Source organism: Vulpes lagopus, chromosome 9 (assembly GCF_018345385.1).
Source record: "Vulpes lagopus strain Blue_001 chromosome 9, ASM1834538v1, whole genome shotgun sequence".
NCBI lineage: Eukaryota > Metazoa > Chordata > Mammalia > Carnivora > Canidae > Vulpes > Vulpes lagopus.
The window spans coordinates 17,583,390-17,588,877 of record NC_054832.1 but is presented as its reverse complement, the minus strand read 5'-3'; the positions used below and the strand labels follow the sequence as shown (position 1 = coordinate 17,588,877).

General features: G+C 38.8%; 1 non-coding gene across 1 annotated transcript; it reads right to left on the bottom strand.

Moving 5' to 3' along the window:
• Positions 1 to 4,228: 4,228 nt before the first annotated feature.
• LOC121499184 lies at positions 4,229 to 4,331 on the bottom strand. Its single transcript, XR_005990030.1, has one exon. It is a non-coding gene; the product is annotated as a U6 spliceosomal RNA (small nuclear RNA).
• Between the last annotated feature and the right edge of the window lie 1,157 nt (positions 4,332 to 5,488).

Here is a 5,488-nt window from a genome sequence, read left to right as displayed (position 1 = left end):
TGCCCATCATTGTACTGGATACCATGCAATCAGAATAAGTAAGACATCCCCTTGGCCTAGGTTCTCTAAAAGCAAAGCTCAGGGCTTCAGGTCTTCACTGCATCATGTCTCATGCCTTCCAGAATATCTGGCTACTCTACTACATTATGAGGCATCCATTCTATTTATGTTTTTTCTTTCTTGAGAAAATGAAGACATCTTTTCTTCTTCCCAAAAAGGATAATTATAAGTCAAATCAGATATAGAAGCTCTTTCAATATGTTACTTAGCTAGTTCTCACATCCTGGAAGCCTAAGGTGACAAGACACTAAAAAAAAAGCTCTTGTCTGCAGGTTATCTATAGGGATAAATCGATCTAGAAATCAAAATGTGGTTTAAGAAAGTGTCTAGAATCCAGTGACAGATGCTGTGTGAACACTGTGGCAATGAAATAACACTGAAACACAATGAAGCTCGCATTGTTCGTTATTCATGTAAAATGAATGAATGAATGAATGAATGACCAATTGGCCATGTGGCAGGGTTCACATTGATCATGAAATAAAAGTCTTTGAATACTTAAAATCATAACAGATATCTAAGAGACTTGCATGGTTACTAAATCAGCTGTGCTGGATTTTCCTCTCACTGGCTCTCAGCTGTATCAACATCTGAGAAAAACCTCTGACTTGTTCTGTGAGAGCAGTGCTTGAGATAAGAGGGATTAATGTGAGTTTATTGCTTATGTTCAGAAATTTCCATACTATGAAGGCCATGCCACTTCAACTCCACAGGTGACTTACTCTTCTGAATGATGAAGTCATTTGTGGCATCACTGTTCTGGATGAAAGCAGTGTCCTCAAATGTGAAACTGGCTTTAAGATGTCAAGCTATTCAATAGGCCACAGGCAGGAAAATGGGAAAACACGAGGTAGTTAAGTGTTCTGGAAAGTATCCCTTTCCTAAGGAATTAGCCTCTGCCATGTGGAAAATGACCAGGACTTACAAGGTAGCAATAGATTTAGACAGAAGATGATATGCGAGTGATTAAAGTCAATGTAGCTATGTTTGTAGCACTCTTTGGCTTATCTTGACTATGGTTATCTTCTCTCCCAATGCTTTCCTAACAAAAATAAGGAAGTTCAGTTACAAAAATTGGTCCACGAAGATAGAAGTTAAACTATATAGTAGGATAGACAAGTTATAGAAATACACACATCCTTCCTGCTTCTTTCCACTAAGGACAAGCTGATCTCTTCAATATGGGGTAAAATTTACTCTAATTAAGGGGTAAGTAGCTCTCAATATGGTATCTGGAAGATAGTAGGAATCAGAAGCCCAATGCAAGTTCTTTCTTTTCCCTTCTGAATAGAAAGACAACCCTCACAGCACCAACACTAGCTTTTTACAAAAATTTATCTCACAAAGGCAATGGAGATATTTATTTTGGGCCCTAGCCATTGACTAAAACATAATTACCTCACCAGATAAACCATTGTAAACTTGCCAGGAAGTCATATAAAGGATAGCAGTCAAAGAATAATGAAAGATGAGTCTTGTGTTTTCCTCTACGTATAGCAGAGTTGGAAAGATAGCTATTGATGGAGGTCCAGAGGTTGGGAAGTTCTGGTCAGGGCAGCCTGATGTAAAATTGTGAAATCATGATTCCACTTTATATGCCTGTTATATTTTTGAAATCCATGGAATACTCATGCAATCTCATCCAAAGTTCAGCACAACCTGTCATTACTCCCATTTTTCGGATGAATGAACTCAGGATGGACAACTGACTTACCAAGGTCATATAAACTCTTACAGATAGAACCAGAACAAGAGCCTAAGCCTTCTGATTCTTTCTATGACTTTCAAATATGTAACAGCTACTTCTATAATAGTAGCTAGGTGAAGGATAGGAGATGAGACAAAAATCTGGACAGTAACTTAGTACATACTTGTCCCTAATATACCTTTGAAGTCTCGCAAGGGGCACACACCCCAAGCACTCTTTCCTCAGTAAGTAGACATATGTAAAGAGAATAACAGAGCACAAAGGACCTACGATAGAAGTTCAACACTGACATCACATGTAGTAGGAAACCTCATCACCTCCAGTGTTTAGAGACACCAGTTCATCACACTGCCCTCTGGTCCTATCCCCCATTCATAAGGCAAGGAGTGAGAGAGTTGGGATAGTGGGTTGCCTTCAGATTCCCTTTTCAATGTAGAGTGAACACTCTACAAGTTTGTACGGGATGAGCTGTGAGGGATTAGGGTAGTGAAGTGAGAAAGGGATTATGTCCATATTCTGCCTAAGCAAGTTCAGTTGTCTGCCTTTTATTGGATCTCTGCTCAAATCCAAGCTGTGCTGATGTGTTGACATCTTGGATGCCCATGAAGCTTTTCCTAACACCTAGATGAGGCTATTGAAAGCATAGCAGAGGAACAAGAATCTGTTTATGAATTAGGTTTGATCCAGTGCTTGATCATAGCAGTATTTCATGGAAAGACCTCAATGTCATGCAGAAGAAGTGTGAAGGGCCCTTGGCTATGGTTCTGCAGTTATCTAGAGGGATAAATCGATCTAGGAATCAAGATGTGGTTTAAGAAAGTGTCTAGAATCCAGTGACAGGTGCTGTGTGAACACTGTGGCAATGAAATAACACTGAAACCCAACAGCAAGGAATGCAAATGTTTTGTGAGTGATTAGAGTAGATAATATCCCGCTGGTAGGAAAAAAAAAAACATTTGGTAGATCTAGCACCCACAGAGACTCAGAAGACAAAGACAATGTGCTGTTGACCAGATTATTCCAAAACAGATCCTAGCTCTGGCAGGGACTAAACCAATGATATCTTGTTCCTCCTATTCAGGCTTCTCACCTGTTTCTGGGAAGTGAGTTCACTAAGTATACCTACCTTGTTGAGTTGGGGTTAATTAATTTCCATTTTTATTTTGATTTAATTTTGAAGAAAATCATACCTGGAACTTAGTGTTAGAAATATAGAAAGTAATAGCTGTAAAAAGCCACCAACTAGTTTTTCAGATAAGGAATTGGGGGTTCATAGGTGTCAAAGACTACTCCCAAGGTCTAGGCCATTAGTGACAGATCTAATGTGGTAAAAGTTGTATGTGCAGAGTATTTATTGTGTACTACACACTGCAAAGCACTTCACACAATGTTCTCTTAAAATTTCATCACAATCCATTTACTTCTACAAATAAAGAATATGAGAATTTGAGAAGTGAAATAATTTGCCTAAATTATAAGTTACAGCGATGAATCTCAACCCCAAGACATGATATGAGAGCCAGCCATGTTTGGCTCAGCCTATGGTCTAGGTTAAAATTCCAGAGCACTACTACAAGGTAGCAGAGCTGGAGAGCTGTGGTCCCATAAACCACTGGTCATGGAGTGATATGCAATGTAGCCCACCTCTTTGTATTATTCTTATATTCTCTTTTTCTCTCATACATCCCTGGCTCTTTTTTCCACCTTGCAATCATCTTCAAGCCAGCTGGTCTGGATAATGAAGTTAAAAAAAACAAAAAAGGCATATTCTAGATATTGTAATTATATATTTTCAAGCTGTTTCAATACATTCCTTATCTTAATTTCATTTGGAACTCTTCTATTTTTTTATATCGCCTAAAATTATTAAGCATCATAAAATATCTTCCATTTTAGAACCCTTCATTATGCTTGCTTCTGTATCGTTCTCTGAAAGCATAAACTATTTTGCATATCTCCTCCTCTAAATAAACTTTCCATGCCTTTTCTTTTGCTCTGATTTAGTTTGTTACTTAAGCCTGGATTCTAGGACTCTTCATTACAGATACTCATCTTCCTTCTCATCCTGACCTCTTAGTGCCCTATGAATGGAGCATAAAGCCAAGCTCTCTGAACTTTACTTTTCAGGGTTGTATACCCCAGATCTCTGAACCTTTGATTATTCTATTTTCTCTCAGTAGAGTAATAAACATTTCTTTCCCTACCCCTTCCTCCACCTCTCCCAGTGAAAGTCCCTTGTATCTGTCAAACCACATCACAAAAACCATCTCCCACATGCAACTTTTCCTGTCTCATCTTCCCAAAACAGGATTTGCCTTCTTCCTTCTAGGAATTCCCATAGCATTTTTTTTTCTTGGTTAATTACCATGAGCCAGGTTCCCCAGAAGCAGACTCTTAGAGATTTGCATGAAGGAATTTTTTCTTTTATAATTAAGATTTAATTGGTTGGAAAATGTGGGATGAAATCTCATGCCATTTGTGAAATCTCATGCCATTCTCTTGCAGCGGCCATACTAATCTTCTCTGTATAGTTCCAATTTTAGTATGTGCTGCCCAAGGGAGTACTGTGTGGAGTCATTTTATTGGGGAAGCAAGATTGTGCAAGCAGTTGGGCTACGGAACTGCCTCTACCAAGGCCACAGCCAATCCCTTGGGGGAGCTCAGGAGCTGTGAACAAGGGAGTCGGCGCCTTTGCCTCTCTCTGTCCACTGCCCTTGGCTGTGAGGACCTTGGGCAAGGAGCACCTAAGGAGTATTTAGCTATGAACTGTCAGCTGTCAGTACTCCTGGGGGAATGAATACTTGCATCTGAAAAGGACTGAAGACAGGAGTGAGGGATCAACCTCAGTAGCCACTGTGTCACGCTAGAGGGACTCTAGCATTCTCTGCTTTGTAGGCTGTATCTTTGTCTTCAGGAAACTAGAAATAAGTATTTCCTAAATATTTTCTGAATTTCTTGTAGCTGTTAGTACAGTGTATAAGGGATGCTAGGTAAATAATTTGCTGAGATCATTTATCTTGTGTTCTTTCACTTTAAAGATATATTAATGAGGTATGTCAGACACATACTATCTCAATTTTATAGAAAAGAAAAGTAAGGCATATACTGATAATGGGAATTGGTCAATAGCACAATTTGTTTAAAAGTTTTCAATGAGAAAACCTGGTGTCAGGACTCTCAAGCCAATTGCCTTGCAAAAAAAAAAAAAAGAAGAAGAAAAAGAAGAAAGAAAGAAAGAAAGAAAGAAAGAAAGAAAGAAAGAAAGAAAGAAAGAAAGAAAGAAAGAAAGAAAGAAAGAAAAGCATTCAATTAACCAAATATAAATAGTAGCTCAAAAAAAGGGCTATAGTTGGGTCAAGAGTTAATAACCTTGCTCCCTAAACCCCTTCTCAAAAATTCGTGCTTCTGGGCCTCCCTGAGGTGCCTCAACTTGATAAGCTATTAGACTTCCTTTTGGCACATATTCACGTACAAAGAGCCAAAGCTTTCAACTGAGATTTAAAACAACTTTGGCTCCTTGCCCAGGGTTCGTACTGTGGAAAGAGCAGAGAGCATCCTCCAAGAATCTTTAAAACAATCACTATGGGGAAGATGACCTGAAGTATAATCCCTGAAATCATTTTTCAGGAGACTTGCCACAGTCATAAAAACAGGTGAAGTCATAAGCAGCCTTTTTAAAAGATAGCAATGTCCCCTTCTCTCTCCCATCCTTGTCCCTTG